The sequence below is a fragment of the Elephas maximus genome, chromosome 3 (assembly GCF_024166365.1).
Source record: "Elephas maximus indicus isolate mEleMax1 chromosome 3, mEleMax1 primary haplotype, whole genome shotgun sequence".
NCBI classification, from domain to species: domain Eukaryota; kingdom Metazoa; phylum Chordata; class Mammalia; order Proboscidea; family Elephantidae; genus Elephas; species Elephas maximus.
The window spans coordinates 34,836,222-34,860,025 of NC_064821.1; the positions used below are offsets into that span (position 1 = coordinate 34,836,222).

Consider the following 23,804-nt stretch of genomic DNA (forward strand, 5'->3'; position numbering starts at 1 on the left):
GTGCCCATGTAAGGGTCTTTACTCCTTGGGTGAAGGACTTGGTTACATGTTCTGTTATTTTTTTGCATCATCTTCCAATGCTTTTCTGTTTCCCGAGCAGATTTTTTTACCTTAGGGCTGATCTTTGCTCTTTCTTGCCATTCTCACCTCTTCTGTCATTTCTTATCACTTCACTGGTGGCATGCTTATCCTACTTTTTCACATTAAAACTAGTTTATGTTATCCACAGAAAATACATTATAAATATTTTGCTGGATGTATTTTCACAAATTGAATACATCTATATAACTAGCACCCTAGGAACTCCCTCAGTTGTGCAACCTTCTAGACAACCCCTACCCAGAGTTACCACTATCCTGACTCTGATGCTGTTGATTAGTTTTGAATGTTTTTGTACTTTATATTAAAAAATCATATAGTAGATATGATTTTGTGTTTGGCTTATTTTACTAAGTTTATTTTGTTGGGTTTTAGTTGTAAATAAACCATTCTCATTGCTGTACTGTATTCCATTCTGTGAATACACCTCATATTTTGCACCCCATTAACTGTACACAGGAATTTGTATAGAGCCATGGTGGTGCAATGGTTAAGAGCTTGACTGCTAACTGAAAGGTTGGTGATTCGAACCCACCTAACTGCTCCACAGGAGAAAGACCTAGTGATCTGCTGCTATAAAGATTACAGCCTAGAAAACATTATGGGACAGTTCTACTCTGTCACATGGGGTCACTAGAACAGGGATGTGAAGCCTGGGGCATGATAGGGCCACAGAGAAGGGGCTCCATCCCTGTCCCAAAAGCCACTGTTACCCAGGCTACTGCAGATCAGGACCAGGAATTCGGCCCCTCCATCCCAGAAGTCCTCATAGCTGGGCTTGGCCCCACAATCCCTGTGGATCCCTTGCCTGCCCTTTGTCTCCCCCCATGATGCTGTGTCCCTCAGACACAGCGTCTCTGTGCCCTGGTCAGGCACAGAGCCTCCACCCTCAACCTCCTGGCCACCCCATCCAGGAGGGGAACCTGGGGACTCCTGATGACCCATCACTCACTGCAGGTGCCCATTCTGACCTGGAGAAGACCCAGACCCATGAGCAGGGCACCCAAGTCTATGCTCTAACCAGGCTTAACCCCCTCCTTTAGATTCACCTTCTAAAAACACTCCCCCTACCCCCTGCCCAAGCTGCCATGACTCTGGTCTCTACAAGCAACATCCACAACACCCTGGAGTTCAGCTGTCCCACATCAGGACACTCTGAATATGGATCACTCACATGTTTAAATGGGGCTTCTAGATGGTGTATGGGGTGAGGCTGGAGGGCTCCAAGTCAACCCCTGATTTCTGCTTAGAACTCTTGGATGTTCTGCAGTGTAGATGAGAAAGATCACTCTATGACTCCATGCATCTTGGACTCATAATAATTTGGACAAGGACAGGGCTGAAATGGAATTTTACACTGTGATGAAAAGATGGAGCCCTGGTGGCACAGTGGTTAAGAGCTTGGCTGCTAACCATAAGGTCAGCAGTTTGAATGCACCAGACACTCCTTGGAAACATTATGGGGTAGTTCTGCTCTGTCCTATAGAGTTGATATGAGTTGGAATCAATGACAGTCGGTGATGAAAGGACTCTCTGAGCAAAATTGTATAAGCACAGTTTACATAAGTAGAGTTGGAGCCTTTAGTGACCCCAGTAGATACACTGGTGGGTAATGAAGCACCCTGGTCTATTTATTTAAGTAGATCTACATAATCACTGCTCGTCAACACATTTTCAACCAGTATTTTCCTGATGAAAAGTAAGATATGTGTAAGGACGCCTTAAAACTGAGGATCCTGGCATGACTAAATGACTGACATGAGTCTAAAATTCAAAACATGTGCAACCTCCTCCCCTTCCCTTTGAATGAGCAAGTGTGTGGTTATGCTTATCTGAGACTGTGATAAAAATGTTTTGTTCTCAACAGCGAGGAATCTGTGAAACATTTCATAACATGGAGGAACCTGGAAGGCATTATGCTGAGTGAAATTAGACAGCTGCAAAAGGACAAATATTGTATAAGACCACTATTACAAGAACTTGAGAAATAGTTTAAACTGAGAAGAAAACATTCTTTTGTGGTTACATGAGTGGGGAGAGAGGGAGGGTGGGAGAGTGGTATTCACTAATTAGTAGATAAGAACTACTTTAGGTGAAGGGAAAGACAGCACACAATACAGGGGAGGTCAACACAACTGGACGAAACCAAAAGCAAAGAAGTTTCCTGAATAAACTGAATGCTTCGAAGGCCAGTGGAGCAGGGACAGGGGTTTGGGGACCATGATTTCAGGGAACATCTGAGTCAATTGGCATAATAAAATCTATTAAGAAAACGTTCTGCATCCCACTTTGAAGAGTGGCATCTGGGGTCACAAACACTAGCAAGCAGCCATCTAAGATGCATCAATTGGTCTCAACCCACCTGGATCAAAGGAGAATGAAGAACACCAAGGACACAAGGTTATTACAAGCCCACAAGACAGAAAGGGCCACATGAACCAGTGACTACATCATCCTGAGACCAGAAGAACTAGATGGTGCCTGGCTACAACTGATGACTGCCCTGACAGGGAACACAACAGAGAACGCCTGAGGGAGCAGGAGAGCAGTGGGATGCAGACCCCAAATTCTCATAAAAAGACCAGGCTTAATGGTCTGACTGAGACTGGAAGGACCCCAGTGGTCATGGCCCCCAGACCTTCTGTTGGCCCAGGACAGGAACCGTTCCCGAAGCCAACTCTTCAGACATGGATTGGGCTGGACAATGGGTTGGAGAGGGATGCTGGTGAGGAGTGAGCTTCTTGGATCAGGTGGACACTTGAGACTATGTTGGCATCTCCTCTCTGGAGGGGAGATGAGAGGATAGAGGGGATTAGAAGGTGGCAAAATGGACATGAAAAGAGAGAATGGAGTGGAGGGAGAGAGCGGGCTGTCTCATTAGGGGGAGGGTAATTGGGAGTATGTAGCAAGGTGTATATAAGTTTTTGTGTGAGAGACTGACTTGATTTGTAAACTTTCACTTAAAGCACAATAAAAATTATTTTAAAAATGTTCTGTTCTCAGAAAGGATGCTTGTGGACAAAGTTATAGTTTATGATTAAGTAAATGAAAAGAATGTTACAGAAAGAAAATGACAAAAATATCTCCCAAAAAGATATTTACGTAAAATTGTTCTTGAGATATTGCTTACAGTTATGCCCCCAGAAATCTGTGATTAACTGACATGTTAAATGTTACAGGTACTTCTGATTCATATATTGTAAAAAGTTTACTTGTGATTCACGTGTAATCCCCAGCCCTCCCTATAAAAACCTGTTTCTCCCTCAGACTTTGGAACACTTCCTTGTGCTACCCCAGCTGCAGTCGCCTTATGCTACTGCAACTGCAGTTGCTTTATCCCTCAATAAAACTCTTTACTTTCACTTTTAACAGAGTAAGTTTGGTTTGTTGCTTCTCCTACCATGTTTCTGTTTGCAGCAGCGAGATCCCAAATGTCACTTGGCTTCTGTGACTCCCGAGACACTGGGGATTTGGACTTCGGCACAGCTGGGTCATTTTGAGTCCTGCATGTCCATGGTGGATTTAGGAGTTGCGATTAGGTACCTAACCTCTTGGGTCCTAGCTTTCACTTTCTTTGCGTAGAAGCTCCCTGAGTTTTATTGTTGGAATTGTTTTTCTCCTGGGATTTTTCTCTCTCTCTTTGTAATTGAAATTTGGCATAGGTTCCATGTGATGGCTGCCAAGGTATTTCATAGTCTCTTGCTAGTCATTTATTTGACCCTGAGAAACTGAGAACTCTGGTTTTTGTTTTAATTTGCACTGCCTTCTGGAAAATGGGATATGCTAAGTCCAAAAAAAGTAGCTGATTTTATGCCTATTTTGATTAGTTAATATTTCTGTTTGTGAGCAATTTATACCTGGTTAAAGAGAATTTAAGATCCTTTTTGAAGTTTACTAGCCTGGGCTTTCTGATTTATACCAGTTAGTCTATGTAAGGAGCCCTGGTGGCGTAGTCGTTAAGAGCTTGGCTGCTAACCAAAAGGTCGGCAGTTCAAATCCACCAGGCACTCCTTGGAAACCCTATGGGGCAATTCTACTCTGTCGTGTAGGATCGCTATAAGTCAGAATCAACTTGATGGCAACAGGGGTTGGGTAGTCTATATGATAATCAGGCACAGGGAAGTTCCTCTGATTTGAAAATGATCTGATTTGTGCCATAAAGAAGCAAGAAATGGAAGGCTTATGGCACTGGGAAAATTTAGACTCATATAACAGCTTTCTGAGTCCCCAACACTGAAAACACCTAGTGCAAAGCAAGAAAGAAAAACAAACAAAAAGAATAAAAAGCCCTTCAAGATAGCTCATGTTACAGCAGCCTTTAAGAGACCTTAGAGGCTCCCTCTCTGGAATTCTCTGATAACTGCCACCACCAAGATAACTGAGCAGCTGCAATTTGTAAAGGGAAAACCAAGATAGGAGGGGCCACCTCTGTGTTACTGGGTAATTGGGCTAGACCCATGCTTGTGTACTTGATTATCAAGACTGAAGAAATTAAAGGAAACAGCTTTGCAGAGAAGACAGCTACATAAGCTGTTTGTCAAATTACTCTTGCCCTTAGATGAATAAATTTCCCCAGTTTGTTTCTTGATGACTCTGATTTTTGTGAATTAACTTTAGAAAGACTTTTAAAACTTCCTTAATCAAGGAGCCTGGATTTCCTGTCTCTAAATTGACTAAGCCAAATAGAGTTGTAAGGTCAAATTTCAGCTCCTACCTCCTCTACTTCATTGCTGGGTGCTACTCTCCTTCATTGCTGGCTGCTACTCCTTTGTATCTTCTGTCTGAACTCCCTTTCTTTCCAGAGAAACTAGCCTATAAGCCTGTCACCAAAATGCCTTTTAAAACCTGCCCTAGCATACTAATTTAGGGTTCATATTCAAAAACATTATAAATCGGATATACTAGAAATAATTTGAAATTTTAGTGAAAATTAGTTTCCATTTGGATTGTCTTTTCTTTCCTCTTTGAAATTTTATTTAATGCTCAGCATTAGTCAAAAAATCTAAGTAGAATCCCTCCATATGAGACTCTTGCAAAATTAATAAATTTTATCTGGAACATGTTTTCCTGTAAGATTGGATTGATCTTAACAAAGAATTGCTGTATACATTTTAAGAAACCGGGTTTCAAACATTCTGCACCCCGCTTTGGAGAGTGGCATCTGGGGTCTTAAATGCTAGCAAGCGGCCATCTAAGATGCATCAATCAGTCTCAACCCACCTGGATCAAAGGAGAATCAAGAACACCAAGGACAAAAGATAATTATGAGCCCAAGAGACAGAAAGGGCCACATAAACCAGAGACTACATCAGCCTGAGACCAGAAGAGGTAGATGGTGCCCGGCGGCAACCGATGACTGCCCTGACAGGGAACACAACAGAGAACCCCTGAGAGAGCAGGAGAGTAGTGGGATGCACACCCCAAATTCTCATAAAAAGACCAGACTTAATGGTCTGGCCCCCAGACCTTTTGTTGGCCCAGGACAGGAACCATTCCCAAAGCCAACTCTTCAGATAGGGATTGGACTGGACAATGGGTTGGAGAGGGATGCTAGTGAGGACTGAGCTTCTTGGATCAGGTGGACACTTGAGACTGTGTTGGCATCTCCTCTGGAGGGGAGATGAGAGGGTAGAGGGGATTAGAAGGTGGTGAAATGGACATGAAAAGAGAGAGTGGAGGGAGGGAGTGGTCTGTCTCATTGGGGGGAGAGCAACTGGGAGTACGTAGCAAGGTGTATATAAGTTTTTGTGTGAGAGACTGACTTGATTTGTAAACTTTCACTTAAAGCACAATAAAAGTTTAAAAACAAGAAACTAGGTTTCCCATATATTTATATGTATAAGCTTGATTTTTAAGCCTACTTCACAGACCAGTTAGTTTATATGATTTTTCTGTTTCACTTTGTCAGAGAGCTCAGTATGTTTAAGCTTCTGTTTTGTTATCAAGTTGAAGGTCATGGCTGCTATTTTTTAATAAGGCTGTCTAAAAGTCTCAATTTCTTTTTTTCTCCAGGAAGAACTATTTCCAACATTTAGAAGTTTTAGTACTCTGAAAAACACTGATATAAATCAGTCTATGTGAAAAATGGAAACCCTAGTGGCATAGTGTTTAAGAGCTATGGCTGCTAACCTAAAGGTCAGCCATTTGAATCCAACAGGCACTCCTTGAAAACTATTGGACAGTTCTACTGTGTCCTATAAGATCACTCAATCGCTATGAGTCTTTTTATTTGAAAAATATACTGGAAAAAGTGAATTGTTTATTGTAATTGGTATAACAAAGCCTTAAAAAAAGGATAAATTATTCTAAATTGTTTCTCTAAAGAATCCTGTAAAGAATGTAAAAGACAAGTTTTTGAAAACACAATAATTTCCAATCTCTGGGCAGTATTATTAGATTATAATAGTTCTTCAGAGAACTTACTCTGATTAGTTTAATAATAAATAAGCACTCATATAAATTGAATAGTCCTAATAATACGAGGAACTAATGAAAATGAAACCATTTTGATAAAGTTTTTATGTTTTATAATATGTCAGTTTAAAAGCAGTTTATCTTTTTAAGTAACTTGTTGTTAGGTGCCGTCGAGTCAGTTCCAACTCATAGCGACCCTATGCACAACAGAACCAAACACTGCCTGGTCCTGTGACATCCTTACAATCCTTGTTATGCTTGAGCTCATTGTTGCAGCCACTGTGCCAGTCCACCTCGTTGAGGGTCTTCCTCTTTTCTGCCGACCCTGTACTCTGCCAAGCATGATGTCCTTCTCCAGGGACTGATCCCTCCTGACATGTCCAAAATATGTAAGACGCAGTGTCGCCATCCTTGCTTCTAAGGAGCATTCTAGTTGTACTTCTAAGACAGATTTGTTCGTTCTTTTGGCAGTCCATAGTATATTCAATAGTCTTCACCAACACAATTCAGAGGCGTCAGTTCTTCTTTGTTCTTCCTTATTCATTGTCCAAAGACCTTAAGTAACTTAGGTTAAATTAAGTATATAGGATATGTACTCTTTTTATTAAAAGAGTAATTTTGTCCTAAAATGACACAGTGTTTATTCCAAAATAAGCACAGAAAGGCACAGAAAAAAAAAAAAAGATAGATATGGGAAGTTGTAGATGGTCAGAGGAAAGTTAAATAGAAGGTTAAGAGAAGGTTAAAAAAAATTTAAGCAGGATAAATAGTTATGTTGTCATGGATTGAATTGTGTCCCCCCAAAATATCTGTCAACTTAGCTGGGCCATGATTCTCAGTATTGTGTGATTGTCCACCATTTTATGTGATTGTCCACCATTTTATGTGATTTCCCTATGTGTTGTAAATCCTATCACTATGATGGAATAAGATGGATTGATGGCAGTTATATTGATGAGGTCTATAATTTTTTTTTTTTATAAGATTAGATAGTGTCTTAAGCCAATCTCTTTTGAGATATAAAAGAGAGAAGTGAGCTGAGAGACAAGGGTACCTCATACCACCAAGAAAGCAGCACTGGGAGCAGAGCGCATCCTTTGGACCTGAGGTTCCTCCGATAAGATGCTCCCAGACCAAGGGAAGACTGATGACAAGAACCTTCCTCCAGAGCCAACAGAGAAAGCCTTCCCCTGGAGCTGGCGCCCTGCATTCAGACTTCCAGCCTCCTGGACCGTGAAAGAATAAACTTCTCTTTGTTAAAGCCATCCACTTGTGGTATTTCTGTTATAGCAGCACTAGATGACTAAGACATTTGTCTTAAAATATAATATCTGGTTATGCAAGAATATGAAACATAATAAAAGCTAAACTTCAGTTATAGAAGGTTAGAGGAAAGTCTAATGGAAAGTTATGAGATTATGCTAAAGAAGGAAGAAGGGAATCTGTTCATTTTTGCCACTTGCAGGATTATGGTATGAAAAATATGTAACAAAGACAAGGAATTTGGAAAAATTTTTATTTTTGATATGATTAAGGTTCTTGTTTATTGTCACTGAAAGCTTAATGGGTTAATTCATGAGAGTTCTTAAAAGCTGTAATGTCAAATAGTATATAAAGCAAAGAATTGGGTTTCTTACTGTTAAGATAGCAAAATTTTCCTTAATTGTTGGGTTAAAAAGTTACTTTTATCTTTATGCAATTTGCCATGATTGCAAAGTTTCCATATAATAAATTCCTGAGTCAAACAAGCTGCTTAGCTATGGAAAATGCTAAGGTTATTACCTTTGTTGTTGTCGATAGGTGCTGTCGAGTCGGTTCCGACTCATAGCAACCCTATGTACAACAGAATGAAACACTGCTGTCCTGAGCCATCCTCACAGTCATTGTTATGCTTAAGCCCATTGTTGCAGCCATTGTATCAGTCTATCTTGTTGAGTGTCTTCCTCTTTTTTGCTGGCTCTCTACTTAATAAAGCATGATGCCCTGATAACATGTCCAAAGTATGTGAGATGTAGCGTTGCCATCCTTGCTTCTAAGGAACATTCTGGTTTGTACTTCTTCCAAGACAAATTTGTTCTTTTGGCAGTCCATGGTATATTCAATATTCTTCGCCAACACCTCAATTCAAAGGCATCCATTCTTCTTTGGTTTCCTTATTCATCATCCAGCTTTTGCATGCATATGAGGCAATTGAAAACCCATGGCTTGGGTCAGGTGCACCTTAGTCTTCAAGGTGACATTTTTGGTTTTCAACACCTTAAAGAGGTCTTTTCGAGCAGATTTGCCCAATGCAATGCGTCTTTTGATTTCTTGACTGCTGCTTCCATGCATATTGATTGTGGATCCAACTAAAGTGAAATACTCTCTATTTATCATGATGTTGTTTATTGGTCCAGTTGTGAGGATTTTTGTTTTCTTTATGTTGAAGTGTAATTCACACTGAAGGCTGTGGTGTTTGATCTTCATCAGCAGGTACTTCAAGTCCTCTTCACTTGCAGCAAGCAAGGTTGTGTCATCTGCACAATGCAGGTTGTTAATGAATCTTCCTCCAATCCTGATGCCACATTCATCTTCATATAGTCCAGCCTTATGAATTATTTGCTCAGCATACAAATTGAATCCCACAAAAAACCCAGTGCTGTCGAGTCAACATAGTGACCCTATAGGACAAAGTAGAACTGCCCCATAGAGTTTCCAAGGAGTGCCTGGCAGATTCGAACTGCCGACCCTTTGGTTAGCAGCTGTAGCACTTAACCACTATGCCACCAGGGTTTCCACAAATTGAATAGGTATCGTGAAATGATAAAACCTTGTCACACACCTTTCCTAACTTTCAACCACACAACCACACAACCACACAGTATCCCCTTATTCTGTTCAAACAACTGCCTCTTGATCTATGTATAGGTTCCTCATGAGCACAATTAAGTGTTCGGGAATTCCCATTCTTTGCAGTGTTATCCATAATTTATTATGATCCACACAGTTGAATGCCTTTGCATAGTCAATATAAAACAGGTAAACATCTTTCTGGTATTCTCTGCTTTCAGTTAAAGTCCATCTGACATCAGCAATGATATCCCTGGTTTTTACCTTTAAGATCTTTAATTAAATAAGTATTATTCCTATGATAAACTCCTGACAATTTTAAAACTTTGTTTAAAAGCCACAAAAGATTTATTTCTGCTTTATAAAAAAAATGCTAAAAAGTTTTACTTAATATGTTATGAATCACATGAAGCATGTTGTCAAATCAAGAGAAGTACTAAATTTTTTAACTTAGGAAAGCCAAATCATCTCTTTTGACAAGCCAGCCTTCTGACGACTTAAAAATTATATTGAAACACTCCAGCAGCCAGAAGCAGGGGACTACAGAGGTAATCCCAAGGTCATGGAACAAGAGATTCCAGGCACATTACTGAATTTTGTGGGCTCTCTTTAATGTTTGTAACTATTTTTATATGTCTTTTCTTAATATTTTTATAAATTGCTTAACATTGTAATCAAACTACTGTTACCCAGGCAATGCAAAAAACTATTTAAAAAAAAAATGTTTCTACGGAACCCCAGTTTCACACTTTCAGTGTTTTGAAAACACCGTATTGTTCCTCCAGATATGGCTTTGCACTTCACATGCCCCAACCAAGATGTAATAAGTACAGAAGGAAAACACCCACAGAGTAGTCCATGCAGAATAAATCATTCTTATAATTGTGATCAAGGAATCTCTATAGAGATTCATGATCAGAAGCAGAGAATGTGTAAGGGCCCCTTAAAACTGAGGCACCTGGCATAACTAAATGACTGACTCAGGTCTGAATCAAATTCAGAATATGTGCACCCCTCCTTTGAATAAGCAGGTGTGTGGTTATGCTTAAGACAGTGATAAAAAAAAGTTCTGTTCTCAGAAAGGATATACTTGTAGACAAAGTTATAGTTTATGGTTCAGCAAACGATAAGAATGTTCCAGAAAGAAAATGACAATAATGTCCCCCAAAAAGATGTTCATGTAAAATTTTTTCCAGGAAATTGCTTACAGTTTTGCCCCCAGAAAGTCTGTGATTAACTGACATTGTGAAAAGTTTGCTTATGATTCGTATATTGTAAAAAGTTTACTTGTGATTTGTGTCAAACCCCAGCACTCCCTATAAATATGCCTTTCCCTTCTCAGACTTCGGAACGCTTCCTTGTGCTACGCCAACTGCAGTTGCTTTATCCTTCAATAAAACTCTTTCCCTTTTAACAGGGTCTAAGTTTGGTTTACTGCTTCTCCTAAAACAGGTGACGTGGGGTTACTGCAAAACCAAGGTGGCCTCTCTGGGCTTCTGTGTCCTCTCTTCCAGCTTGGAAATATCAGCACCGTCTCTGTACAATAGGGTCTCCTTGGGTCCTCCTGCTCCCAAGAGTGGTTAAAGGTGAAAAAAAAGCCCATATCTGACACCTGGGAGATCACAAAAAAACTGGTCAGAATGCAGACTTTGGCCTCAGACAGCCCATGACTTTGATTCGGTTACTCAACGTCCTCAAGTCTCAGTTTCTTCATCTACAAAATGGGGATGTGAATATAGGCATCACAGGGTGGTGAAGAATGACATGAGATTCTGAACGTAGAGTGCTTACCTCAGGAAGAGGGGCACCCCGCCTTTTCTGTGCCCTGCTCCAGAAAGCCCAGATCTCAGAGACCCACTCTGACCTGGAACCTGGAGCTAACTCAGTGTTATGTGGTGACAGTGTGTCCAAAGGCAATGCCCGTGCCATCAGAAGATACCAAACATTCTGTTCTCCCTGCTGGAGTAGTTTTAGAAAAAACAGCACTTACTGGAATTGAATGTGTTGAAAATCAGCCTAAGATTGTTAATCAAATGTTCTAGGGGAGGGAAAGTGCCCTGGTAGGCAAATACAGCGTAAACACTTCTTGGAGGAGGGTCCCGAGGTGTGATGCCAGCGTCACATCTGCAGTGATTGGGCAACGCTTGTGATCTGTGGTTCCACTCTGTCACTCCCACACTTGAGTCCTTGAGGGCTCTTCCTAGCAGTATCTTGTTTGGGTGGGGGTGTGGCTGGGATACAGGGACAGAGAAAGCTGTCAGCAGGTAGCCTGAGGGGCCATCTGACTGACCAAATCTAAAGCCACATGTCCCCTCCGGGACCTGGCAGGCATCAGAGGAATGAGGTCTGGCAGGAGCACCGCTCCTGACCTATGACCTCACTGTGCACTGTGTGCTGGCATATTCCCATCTCACTCGCCCTTCTCTGAGACCACGTGTAAGTCTGACTTCCCCAGGGAAGCTTCAACTGAATGTCCACATGGAGCACTTCTACTTCCTCCTCCCAGTCCTACTGCTGCCCGTTTGCCCACATCAGCACCAGACTTGTCCTTAAACTTCCTCATGCCCCGCGTCCCACCTGGAACAAACCTTAATGCCTGGAGTCTGCCCCTTAGCTTCAGCCCCTCTGCTGACATCCTGGTTTGATCTCCTCCGGTCCTTGCCAGGGCCACTCCAGCAGCCTCAAGCAGGCTCCTTGTCACCTGTCACTTCTTGTCTTCATCATCAACTTGGAAACTGGGTTGCCCTTCCCCAAACAGATATGACTGTACCACACCCTGCCTGCCCCCACAGCCCCAGTGCCCTTCTCCACCCTGCCTCTCCACACTCAATCCAAGGATCCCTCTTGCCTGGTGCTCTGGTCTTAAAGCTGAACTTGAAGCTCTGCTGCTGAACTTAAAGCTTCCCCCCGTGTCTATACTCAAACTTTTTCCTGGGCCTGGAGCCCCTACCTCACCCCTAACCACAGCCCAGGTGGCCACCTCACGTCATCAGCTGACCTTATTCAGGTGTCAGCCCTCTAGGACTTCCCTGGTTTGCGATGTCTCATTTGTGATTTGTGTCTCCTCCCTCTATTGCAGGCCCTGAGTGGACCCTGCTCCCTTGTCTATCTTAGGCTTCAACATGGCCTCCTAGGCAAAAAGCTTCCTCCTTGCACCACACCTGGCTGGACCCTCTGTCTCTCCACCCCTTAGGGGCACACAGGAGGCCACTTCTGTGGTATATGCTACCACCTGGCTGCTGATCCCACTTGGGCCTGTCCCCTACAGGCCCAGTCTCACACAGCCCCTCAAGCGTTGAACAAAACATCACTGGGAACCCACTGACAGGGCAGCTCAGTATAGGTAGCAGGCAGGCCCCACATAGGCCACCAGTGGGGATAAAACATACTCAGTCTTGATGCCCTGAGTGGTGTCCTGGGGCTGGAGAACACCAGGGTCCTCTGGGCAGAACCCCAGTGTGGAGGCCAGGCCCCAAACTAGCCCCATGCTGGGCTCTCCAGTTACTGCTGCCTTAGGGTCAGGACACTAGGCCCCATCTGATGTTCCCTCCGAATGCCCAGGGTCCCCAGCCTGCCTGGGCTCTAGTCTAGGAAGACAGACAAATGTCTTGAATCAGCAGATCGGGGAGTGTCAGAGAGGTAGACTCAACAGAGACTAATCCACCCCACATCCTTGCTCCAAAGACAGGGAGACTGGGGCCCAGATAAGGAGAGGGGCCTCCCTAGTGCCCAGCCTGAAGTGAGAAAAGATCCTCAGATAGGTGAGGGGGCCTCAGGGATGCTGTTCTCAGGCTGTGCAGGGACTGTGGGCCCTTCCTACTCCAGGTTACAGCACCTGGACTCTGCACACCTGAGTCACCCTGGCTCTCCCACTAATTCTCACTCCTGCACACTGAATCTGTGCTGTGAGATACATGCCAGATTTCAGTCTTAGTATGCCAAAAATACTGTATGTCTAGTATTTTCAAAACATTAATTAAATGTTGAAATAAGATCTTAGACTGGGTAGGCTAAACAAGGAGCCCTGGCTGCACAGTGATTAAGAGCTACAGCTGCTAACTGAAAGGTCAGCAGTTCAAATCCACCATCCACTCCTTGGAAACACTATGAGGCAATTCCACCATGTTCTGTGGGGTCACTAGGAGTTGGAATCGACTTGATGGCAACAGGTTTGGGTTTTTACTAGGGTAGACAAAATATAGTATTAAAATTGATTTCATTGTTTCATCGACTTTTTTTTTTAATTTTTATTGTGCTTTAAGTGAAAGTTTACAAATCAAGTCAGTCTCCCATACAAAAATTTATATACACTCTGCTACATACTCCTAGTTGCTCTCCCCCTAATAAGACAGCACACTCCCTCTCTCCACTCTCTATTTTCGTGTCCATTCAGCCAGCTTCTGACCCCCTCTGCCCTCTCATCTCCCATCCAGACAGGAGCTGCCCACATAGTCTCATGTGTCTACTTGATCTAAGAAGCTCACTCCTCACCAGTATCATTTTCTATCCCATAGTCTAGTCCAATCCATGTCTGAAGAGTCGGCTTTGGGAATGGTTTCTGTCTTGGACTAACAGAAGGTCTGGGGACCGTGACCTCCGGGGTCCTCCTAGTCTCAGTCAGATCATTAAGTTTGGTCTTTTTATGAGAATTTGAGGTCTGCATCCCACTGCTTTCCTGCTCCCTCAGGGGTTCTCTGTTGTGTTCCCTGTCAGGGCAGTCATCAGTTGTAGCCAGGCACCATCTAGTTCTTCTGGTCTCAGGCTGATGTAGTCTCTGGTTTATGTGGCCTTTTCTGTCTTTTGGGCTCATAATTACCTTGTGTCTTTGGGGTTCTTCATTCTCCTTTGCTCCAAGTGGGTTGAGGCCAATTGATGCACCTTAGACGGCCGCTTGCTAGCGTTTAAGACCCCAGATGCCACTCTCCAAGGTGGGATGCAGAAGGTTTTCTTAATAGATTTTATTATGCCAGTTGACCTAGATGTCCCCTGAAACCATGGTCCCCAAAGCCCCGCCCCTGCTATGCTGGCCTTGGAAGCGTTCAGTTTATTCAGGAAACTGCTTTGCTTTTGGTTTAGTCCAGTTGTGCTGACTTCGCCTGTATTGTGTGTTGTCTTTCCCTCACCTAAAACAGTTCTTATCTACTAATTATCTACTATCTAAATAGTTCTTATCTACTATCTAATTAATTCTTTTTAATGTGGCTCCTTGAAGTTTTAAATTGTATTTGTGACTGGAAATCACATTTCTATAGGAATGTTTCAAATTAATACAATGGCCTTCAGCTCTCGCTTCTGGCAAGGAATTAGGAGGAAGAGAACACTTTTGCTTCATTGTGCAAGGAGAAACACTGGATAAAATAGAATTCATTCTTTTCTATGGGACTAGAGAAGAACAATGGACACAACAAAACCTTGGATACCCAAGTTCCAGAGAGAAAGGAGCCTTCAGGGATGGGCAGACAGCACAGAGGGTCCCCACCTGAGCAGGGGTACACTCCAGGTTCAGGTGCAGAGGAGGGAACCTCAAGGTTTGTGGTCGCGGTGCTGCCTGCATACACTCAGGCAGGGATGAAGTGCAAGAAGGTGGCAGCAGACACAAATAGCGTGGATCGCATCTCTCACACTGTAGCCCCTGGGGGACAGAGTCTCCCTCGCCCATGACCCCACCCTTTGTCAAGGACCCCTCCACTTGCCCTCAATCTTGTCCCTGAGCACAGTGGGCAGGTTCTCTGAAGCCCCCAAAGTGCCAGGAGTACAGGAGCTCTGTGAAAGGAGTCCTCAAAATGAGGTTGGGATGGAAACAAAACTCATTTCATTTCTGGAAATTTGGGCTAAGGGGACACAGTGTGGTCTGGGGCAGCTCATCACTCCACAGAACCCCCCTCTGGACCAAAAGCAGGGTACCAGCAGCAGCAGAGACACACTGGGGCTCCCGGGTCCAGGGGTCTCCGGCCACTGCCAGGGTTTAACATCCCCATTGTAGTAGCCTCCGCCTTTGGTCCCTGAATCTAGATATGCCGCCTCTCCTCTCATTCCTTCTCTCAGCAAAACAATGAGCCAGACTCAGTGATGGGGCAGGACAAACCATGGCCTCATCTTCCTGGGCTCAGGGCCAGCAGGTGGATGAGATAAGCACAGGGGAGTGTGCCTAACCTGGCCTTTGAGGTGGCAACAGTGAGCAGAAAATCCACTGTCACTTCAGGGAATTCAATTCTAATTTATATTAATATATCGGTTTCTAAACATTTGAATTTTTTCCAGTATTTTAAAAAAGGTGCAAAAGAGTTTTCTTGAATGAATAGGAAGATTAGGAAATGATAATGAGGACTTCTGGCATTGACTACTTCCCTGCCTTAGGTCATGCAGTCCTGATTTTATTGAACTCATACTCTATCCATTTTCCAGGTGTGTTTCAGTGACTTGCTAAAAACTGCACAGCTACAAGCCCATGCAGTGCATACAAGGGAAATTAAAGAAGTTCCCAGCTGAGTGCTTGGACTTATTGCAGAGACTCTCAGTCCTAGGGAGTATGAAGGGGAAGGTGGAGGGCTGCATGCCTGCCTCCTCTTGTTCCTGAAATCCCTCCCCATGTCTCTGGTTCTATTTTTCATGTTCCTGGGTTCCTTTACCGTGTCTCTGGGACTTGTCCCTATGTCCCTGAGGCCCCTCTATCAATGCAATGTCATTTTTTTGTGCTGTCGAGTCGATTTCAGCTCATAGAGACCCTATATGACAGAGTAGAACTGCCACCATAGGCTTTCTTAGGCTGAGATTTTTACAGGATCAAATCGCCAGGCCTTTTTTCCCTTACAGCCACTGGTGGGTTTAAACTGCCAGCATTTCAGTTAGCAGCAGAGCACTTAGCCATTGCTCTACCAGGGTTCCTTTTTAATACACCACAACTAACGTTGCTGATGTTATTAGGTGCCCTCGAATTAGTTCTGACTCACAGAGACCTTATGTACAACAGAATGAAACACTGCCTAGTCCCAAGCCATCTCACAATCGTTGCAGAGAAGATATCAATGTTATTGTGAGTCACCACCTCTGAGATTCCCTCTTATTAATTGCCGTCGAGTTGATTCCGATTCATGGTGACAACGTATTTGCAGAGTAGAAATGCTACATAGGGTTTTCAAGGCCGTGACGCTTCAGAAGCCTACTGCCAGGCCTGTATTCTGAGGCACCACTGAGTAGGTTCGAACTGCCAACCTTTCAGCTCTTAACCTTTGGCGCCATCTAGAGACTTCTGAGATTACCTAAATGTGTCAAATTTGAGCCATCTGTCAATTACTCACTAGCTTTCTGGACGTTCCATATTCCCTGTTCCTGCAATTCCTATAATTCCTTTTCAAGTGACCTGACTCCTTTCAATAATGACACACAGTTTCCCTTTTTCCTTTGCTCCCTTTACAAGCTGTCCAGAGTTAAGATTTATTCCATTTTATACGTAGTTCTAACTGGGCAGTTAATACAATGCTTCTTAATTTATTTTCTCTCTCTCTTTCTCTTGTTCTTGTTGTCGTTAGATGCCGTCCAGTCGGTTCCGACTCATAGCAACCCTATGTACAACAGAAAGAAACACTGCCCGGCCCTGCGCCATCCTCTCAATCCTTGCTGTGCTGGAGCTCATTGTTGCAGCCACTGTGTCAACCCATCTCTTTGAGGGTCTTCCTCTTTTTCGCTGACCCTCTACTTTACCAAGCATGATGTCCTTCTCCAGGAACTGATCCCTTCCTGATAACATGTCCAAAGTATGTGAGACATAGTCTCACCATCCTTTCTTCTAAGGAGCACTCTCGTTGTACTTCTTCAAAGACAGATTTGTTCGTTCTTTTTAGCAGTGCGTGCTATATTCAATATTCTTCACCAACGCCACAATTCAAAGGCATCAATTCTTTGGTCTTCCTTATTCATTGTCAAGCTTTTGCATGCATATGAGGCAATTGAAAACACCATGGCTTGGGTCAGGCGGACCTTAGTCCTCAAGGTCACATCTTTGTTTTTTAACACTTTTTTCCCAATATGTCATTTGATTTTCTGACTGCTGCTTCCATGGGCATTGATTGTGGATCCAAGTAAAATGAAATCCTTGATGTCTTAGTCATCTAGTTCTGCTATAACAGAAATACCACAGTTGGATGGCTTTAACAAAGAGAAATTTATTTTCTCACATTTTTTTTTTTTAAGCAGGCTAGAAGTCCAAATTCAGGGCATCAGCTCTGGAGAAAGGTCTTTCTTGTCAGTCTTTCCCTGAACTAGGAGCTTCTCTGTGCAGGAACCCCAGGTCTAAAAGATGCAATCTGCTCCTGGTGCTTCTTTCTTGGTGGTGTGAGGTCCCCAACTCTGTGCTTGCTTCCCTTTCCTTTTATCTCTTGTAAGATAAAAGGTGGTGCAGTCCACACCCCAGGGAAACTCCCTTTACATTGAATAAGTGATGTGACTTTAGTAAGGGTGTTACAATCCCACCCTAATCCTCTTTAACATAAAATTACAATCACAAAATGAAGGACAACCACAGAATACGGGGAATCATGGCCTAACCAAGTTGATATACACATTCTTGGGGGGACATAATTCAATCCTTGACACTTGACAATTTCAATATTTTCTCTGTTTATCATGATGTTGTTTATTGGTCAAGTTGTGAGGATTTTTATTTTATGTTGAGGTGTGATCCATACTGAAGGCTGTGGCCTTTGATCGTCACCAGTAAGTGCTTCAAGACCTCTTCCAGCAAGCAATGTTGTGTCATCTGCATATAGCAGGTTGTTAGTAAGTTTTCCTCCAATCCTGATGCCATGTCCTTGTTCAGACTCTCAGATTATTTGTTCAGCGTATATATTGAATAAGTATGGTGAAAGGATACAACCCTGATGCACACCTTTCCTCATTTAAAACCATGCAGTATACGCTTGTTCTTTTCAAACGACTGTCCCTTCGTCCCTGTACAGGTTCTGCGTGACCACAATTAAATGTTCTGTAATTCCCACTCTTTGCAATGGTATCTATAATTTGATATGAACCAACGAGTCACAAGTATTTGCATAGCCAACAAAACACAGTCAAACATCTTTCTGGTATTTTCTGCTTTCAGCCAAGATCCATCTGACATCTGCGTTGATGTCTCTCATTCCATGTCCTATTCTGAATCTGGCTTGAATTTCTGGCACTTCCCTGTGGATGTACTGCTGCAACCATTTTTGAATTATCTTCAGCAAAATTTTACTTGTATGTGACATTAATGATATTGTTTGATACTGTTCAGTTTGTTGGAGCACCTTTCTTTGGAATAGACACAAATATGGATGTCTTCCAATTGGTTGGACAGGTAGTTGTCTTCCAAATTTCTTGGCATAGATGAGTACTTCCAGCAATGCATCCACTTGTTGAAACATCTCAATTCGTATTCTTTCAATTCCTGGAGCCTTGTTCTCCAATACTGTTAGTGCAGCTTGAACTTCTTCTTTCAATACCATCGGTTCTTGATCACATGCTACCTCCTTGTCAGTGATTGAATTGTGTCCCCCAAAATATATGTCAACTTGGTTAGGACAAATTGTGTAGTTGTCCTCCATGTTGTGATTATAATTTTACGTTAAAGAGGATTAGGGTGGGATTGTAACACCTTATTAGGTCACAACCCTGATCCAATGTAAAGGGAGTTTCCCTGGATTGCTGCTCTAACAGATACCTAAAATGTGGAAGCAGTTTTGAAACTGTGAATGGATACAGTAGATGCAGTTTAAGAGGACCAGCAGCAGCAGAGAACCACCAGCAACAGAACCAGGAGACCAGTGCCAGACAGCACTGGAGCCGACCCACAGAGCAAGAGCAAGAGAACCATGCACAGCAGGCTTCCTGGTGGAGTGGGGTGCTTCCAGGCACTTATTGGTGGAGCTAAACAGCTTTGGAACACTTGCCCCAGCAGGGCATATGTGGGTGTGTGGCCTGAGGAGCCGAGAGGCCAAGAAACCAGGAAGCAGAAGCTGAAGATACAAGAAACACAAGCTGAGATGCCTCTGTCTCAAAAGGTATGGCCAGGACCTGTGAGGTTTTCAAAGGGTGAAGCCATGGCCTCTGGTGTTTCTAAGAGTGGAGTCACCACTCAGATTGACTAGAACGGTGTGTCTAAAGCCGAGCAAGCAGAGTTGCTGTCCCAGTGGGCCTGGAAGGTGGAGCTGAAGCCCAGGGCCTAGGAGCCTCCTCTCCAGAATTCAGCGAGTGTGGCCAATACCTAGAGTCTGGAGGGCAAGGCCATTGTGTAAATCGTCTCAAGGAACAGAATATTATTTTCAAAGCCTTGAGGGCTAATGTAATGTGTTCTGCTAACTTGCTTAGTGCCTGTTATCCCTTCTTTTCCTGCAGTTTCTCCAATTTGTAATGAAAATGTCTAGCTTGTGCCTGTCCTGTCATTGTACCTTCCTAGATTTTACAGATGAAGAGGGATTTTTGGATTTTGGACTTGGAGTTAAGACTTTTGCTATGATGGGATGAATGTTTTTCATGTTGCAAGGATGTGATTTTTTGGGAGTGAAAGGGTGGAATGTCATGGACTAAACTGTGTCCCCCCAAAATATGTGTCAACTTGGTTAGGCCAAATTGTGTGGTTGTTCTCCATTTTGTGATTGTAATTTTTTGTTAAAGAGGATTAGGGTGGGATTTTAACACCCTTACTAAGGTCACATCCTTGATCCAATAAGCGAGTTTCCTCGGGGTGTGGCCTGCATCACCTTTTATCTTACAAGAGACAAAAGGAAAGGGAAGCAAGCACAGAGTTGGGGACCTCACACCACCAAGAAAGCAGCACCAGGAGCAGAGCACATCCTTTGGACTTGAGTTTTCTGCACTGAGAAGCTCCCAGACCAAGGGAAGTTGGATAAAAAAGATCTTCCTCCAGAGCCAACAGAGAGCGCCTTCCCCTGGAGCTGACGCCCTGAATTTGAACTTGTAGCCTACTAGACTGTGAGAGAATAAATTTCTCTTTGTTAAAGCCATCCACTTGTGCTATTTCTGTTATAGCAGCACTAGATGACAGGCACTCCTGAAATGGCTGAATGTCGACCAACAGTTTGTGGGTATGGCAACTTTGTGTATTCCTTCCATCTTCTTTTGACACTTCGTGTGTCATCCAATATCTTGCCATAGAATCCTTCAATGTTGCAGCCCAAGGCTTGAATTTTTCCTTCAGTTCTTTCAGCTTGAGAAATGCCATGTATGTTCTTCGTTTTTGGTTTTCTAACTCCAGGTCTTTGCACATTTCAATACTTTACGTTTTCTTCTCAAGCCTCGCTTTGAAATCTTCTGCTGAGCTCTTTTATATTATTATTTCCTCCTTTCACATTAGCCCCTCTCTGTTGAAGACCAAGTATCAGAGTCTCTTCTTACATCCATTTTTGGCTTTTTTCTTTTCATTCTTTTTAATAACTTTTTGCTTGCTACAGATGGAATATACTAAAGGTCATACTTTGGCTCTGTGGGCTAATTTCAATTTTATTTAGCTTCAACTTGAGCTTGCATATGAGCAATTGATGGTCTGTTCCACAGTCAGCCTCCTGGCCTTGTTTGGACTGATGATACTGAGCTTCCCCATTGACTTTTTCCACAGAATCAGTCAATTTGATTCCTGCAAATCCCATCCAATGAGGTCCACATTTATAGTCGATGTTCATGTTGTTGAAAATATGTATTTCCAATGAATAAGTCTCAGTTTGTTGTACTGTGGTGACTTTTGTGTTGCTGTGATGCTGAAAGCTATGCCATCAATATTTCAAATACCAGTAGAGCCATCCCTGATGGACAAGTTTCAGCTGAGCTTCCTAAGACAGACTGGGAAGGAGAATCTGCAAATCTACTTCTGAAAAAAAAAAAAAAAAGGCCAGTGAAAACCTTATGCATAGCAGAACATTGTCTTAGGGATAGCAGCAGAACATTGCTAGAAGTTGAGCCCCTGAGGGTGGAAGGTACTCAAAATACAGCTGGGAAGAGCTGACTCTTTAGAGCCAATATTAATGACATGGATGGAATAAAGCCTTCAGGGTTTTCATTTGCTCATGTGGCACAACTCAAAATGAGAACAGCTACAAATATCCATTAATAATTGGAACATGAAATGTATGAAGTATGAAAACTAGGAAAATTGGAAGTTGTCAAAAATGAAATGGAGTGTTTTAAGATTGATATCCTAGGCATTTGTGAGCTGAAATGGACTGGTTTAGGCCCTTCAGAACAACCATATGGTCTACTATGACAGGAATAACAGATTGAAGAGAAATGTCACATTCATCATCTAAAAGAACATTTCTATATCTATCCTGAAACACAAAACTCTCAGTGATAATATCCATATGCCTACAAGGAAGACCAGTTAGTATGAATATTATTCAAATTAATGCATCAACCACTAATGCCAAAGATGAAGAAATTGAAGATTTTAATCAACTTCTGCGGTCTGAAATGGATCAAATATGAAATCAAGATGCTTGATAAGTACTGGTGATTGGAATGTGTAAGTTTGAAACAAGGAAGGATCAAAATATGGCCTTGGTGATAGAAATGAAAAGGGTGATCTCATGGTAGTATTTTGCAAGACCAAAGACTTACTCATTGAAAGACATTTTCTCAACAACATAAACCTCAACTATACACATGGAACTCTCCAGATGGAATACATAGGAATCAAACTGACTATCTCTGTCTTAATGGTAACTGAGTTAATTCATGTAAAACACTGCCTGATGCATGCTGTTATTAGTAGCCATGGGGTTGGCTCTGACTCATGGTGAACTTTAATTTAAGAGTGAAACATTGCATTCCTGTGACACCTTCATGACCATTGGTATGTTTGGGTCCATTGTGATAATTAGGGCAATACATCTCATTACCCTCGTTTTTTTACCTAACCTTTACTGTACCAAATATGTCTTTTTTTTACCACCTGGTATTTCTGGATGCATAGTAAGCAATATTTTCCACCTTAATATTAGGAAAAATAGCTCCTTGTGGTGAAAAATTATTGTATACAAAGAATTGGAATGTCTCTGACATTCATGGAGTAGCCAGGGTACATTGTATAGCACATTCTAAGCAGGTGACTCAAGATGTGAGGCTCCAAAGACCCACCATGTAACAATAAGCACTACCTCTACTGGAACTCCAGAGAGGAGATGGGGCTGGAGACTGAATTTAATGACGTGACCAATGATTCAATCAGTCGTGCCTTAGTAAAAAAAAAAAAAAAAAAAAACTCAATAAAAACTCTGGACACTGACGGTCAGGTGAGTTTCCTGGTTGGTGAGAGACTTCTATGCATGGGGGGAAGGAGGGCATAAAGTATCCTTGGGACATGGGAGCTTCCTATTTGACTCTCCCAAACCTTGCCACATGTCTCTTCTTTACGCTGATTCCGATTTGTATCCATTCTGCTAAAATCAGACTGTAAGTACAGAACTTCCTGAGTTAGTCTAGCAAATTATTGAACCCAATGGGTAGAGGGGGCCCTTAAATTTCAGCCAGTTAGTTGAAAATACTGGTGGCCCTGGGAGCCCCAAACTTGTGGTTAGTGTTTGAAGTGTTGGGCAGACATATATGTTGAAAGGACTGTACCTGTTACCTTAATGAGTAGGTAGAGGCCATGCCCAAGCAGGGCCCCACAGCAGACTGGCCTGTGGGCATGGCGGAATTGTCTGATTGAGAATTGTATCCTTAGTTGTTCTTTTTACTTCCAAGTTGATCCTGATGCCAAATTGTAACCTGTTACTTCCCACAGTAAATCACATAATCACGAGAATGGTCTGTGAGTTCTGTGTGGCCATCGCAACAAATTATCAAACCCAGAAAAGCAGACGGTGCTGTGAAAAGCATGGCTGGTGTCAGAAACGGTACAAAGTTTGGAGAGTGCAGGAATGTCTGACCTCCACCTCACAAGAATCAGCTTTGGGCAGATGCTGATGTTGACTCTCTCTCCTCCTCGTGAACTTAGACAATCCGATGTCACACCATTTTACATTGGTGTTGCTAGGAGCTTTGTCACTCATAGAAAACCAACATAATACAAACTCACGTTTTACCATTGTCCTACTTTTTGGTTCTGCTACAGTATCCCTTTGTCTTTGTCTTTGATGATAGAGCTGGGCCATATATTTCTCCTCGGTCAGTTACCAGTATGTGGAAGACATTAGAGGAAGAAGGGTTTCTCTTTCCAGTTCCAGTATGATCAGTTCCCAGGCTCCTAGAGGGGGCCATTTTGTACCTAATTTATTCCATGTGGGTTCTCCAGTGCTGAGTTCCTTCATGATACACCATTTGGACATTACAAGTCTTCTCTAGCTCTTAGCTTGAGCAGTGGTGGCATAGCCTGGAAACTCATATACATGGAATTGCGGCTGAATCTAGATGAAATATCCCACATCCTCTCCTCAGCAAATGTTGGGCTGCCTATCAGGTGAGCTGCCCACCCAAGC

General features: G+C 42.7%; 1 protein-coding gene across 1 annotated transcript in view; it reads right to left on the reverse strand.

The window, feature by feature from the left end:
- The window catches only part of LOC126072284 (zinc finger protein 420-like), a 160,954-nt gene that overhangs the window by 98,700 nt on the left and 38,450 nt on the right, over positions 1-23,804 (reverse strand). The window lies entirely within an intron of this gene.